The sequence below is a fragment of a genome, unplaced genomic scaffold, assembly GCF_019419815.1.
Source record: "Pyrus x bretschneideri cultivar Hongxiangsu unplaced genomic scaffold, Pyrus_bretschneideri_v1 Contig38, whole genome shotgun sequence".
NCBI lineage: Eukaryota > Viridiplantae > Streptophyta > Magnoliopsida > Rosales > Rosaceae > Pyrus > Pyrus x bretschneideri.
This window is the reverse complement of record NW_025999701.1, coordinates 3,507,464-3,509,729: the sequence shown is the minus strand read 5'-3', so window position 1 is coordinate 3,509,729 and position 2,266 is coordinate 3,507,464.

Here is a 2,266-nt window from a genome sequence, read left to right as displayed (position 1 = left end):
ACCAGTTGAAAGTCCTCCCCGTACGCTAATACTGATTGTCAATTAAACCCCTCACTAACTGCAGGCTCTGTGTGTGTGTCTATATATATCAAGTACAGGATGAATTTGCAAGGGAAAATATTATATTGATAGCAATAGGATTACTGGTCCCATCTGTTCCCATAGGAGACGAGCCGCCCGTTAAGCAACAATCATAAACTTACCATATTTTATAAGGAAAACTAATGAAAAAAACTTGAAAACTTTAAGTTTTAACAAAAATGACAAAAATGTGTTCTAAGTAAATAGTAACAGGATTGACTTTTTAGAATAAAAATGTGGTTTTTCGTTAAAGTGAACAACACCGTGAGCTTTTCGTTACAGTTCCCTATTTTCTAAGGCCTTGACCTATTGACCCAGATCTAAATGTTGAGAGATTTTTTTAAGGGACTTTCGCGTCACGTTATTTGTCGCTTACAACACATCTAAAGGGTTGCGTTTTGATTTCATATGGACTCATTTTAACCTATACAAGTTATGTTAGACAGAAAAATACTGAAGATAACATGACACGAAAGACCGTCTTCTAAGATCTCTCCTCAATATGAGGAGCCATAGCGAATAGCAGCAAAAAACTCATGACACACAACACAAGAACAAAAGAAAATAACTGCCCTCTCTTTTTTGATCACTCTTACTCAGCTACATGTTCAGCTACATGTTAACTTTTCCCACCCTTTTCTTCAAAACCCCCCCAAGATAATAATGAACTAATTCAAGTACTACTCCATTGATATAAAAGGTCACCCGACCATCCAACGGACAATATCAGTTCAAACTAATTAAGAGTAGTCATATCCACATCCACTTACTATCATAATAGAAAAAAGAGGGTACGTAATCACTTTGTATGGACATATTGCATGGCTTAATTGGGAGGAATGTGAATTATGGATTATAAAACCAAAAGCTATGTATGGCTATAAATATAATGTTAAATATAGAGATGAGGGTAGTTAATTGGGAAGTTAAAGATAAAGGTGATGGAGAAGAAGAAGAAATGGTCTGGCAATCGGCGACCATCACGCTGTTTTGTAGAAGTTGAGAGAGCAATCAGCAAAACAAAGAGCAGTTTCCGGGTCTTCATAGTTAAATTTAAAAAGGGGCACATCAAGGTCACCTACAGATTAATTACACTACGTTTTGTGAAAACTGTGCCTGGCTTTCCCACTCTCTTTTAGAGTGCGTATCAAGAAAATGTAGCTCAACAAATTTCTTTGGTCTCCTTTTCTGGGGGTACTAAGAAACCTTATGTTCACATGGTGATAGGGTCCAGAATGCTGAACATATTTTTCTGTAAGCAGGGAACTCTTGCACTTATAGAAGCAATGACAACCAACTCCCTTCTATCGTGGAGGGTTGGTTATTTTTCCGTTGCTTCAAATCCTGATCGTGTAGAGGTGGTTGTGATTAGTGCTTCCTTTCAAATGCACGATGAAAGTATACCCCTCAATTATATGATATAGCTTTCCCCATATCCAAACTCTTATTAATTTGTATTACCAACATATTATTTCTCCTTTATCTTTAACTAGTTGAGTCCACACAGAATTCTCACATCCTCATGAATAAAAAAAATATCCAGATATTGTAATTTAGAGAGAAGAAAAAAAATGTGAGAGTTGTGGTTGTGTTCTCTACATCGAACATTGGATATGTATAATTCTCCTCCTAGGCTTTATTACACTGGTAAAAAAAAAACTTTGTGCGATAAAACACACATCGTCCCGCAAAGTGGCTTTGCGCAAATTTTTAAAATCGTCGCACAATGTATATAAAAAAAAGAGAAACTTTGATTCTAGTTTCTAGTTGACAAAAATCTTGGATTGAAACTTTATTAATTCGATTGAAAGACAAAATGTTAAATTTCAATATTAATTAAGAAATTTAAGAATGAAAATTTATAATTCCTCCCTATAATCATACAAAGTTTATACCATATAAGGATTTTTAATTTCCTCAAATCTAGACTGTGTGAAATCGGATAAGATGTTTTATTTTTTTCAAAAATAAAATGTTTTATTTTAATTACAAAATACGGGTACATTTTATTATAAAGAGGGTGATTAGATTTTACATTAAAAAAGAGTACATTTTGCTTACAAAAAAATTGTGTACATTTTACATAACAAAGTGTTACAATTTTCATGAAAAATGGGTACATTATAAATAAATTAGGAGCATAAGTAAAGGATTAAAAATTTATGAGTACAAATAAAAATTTAAA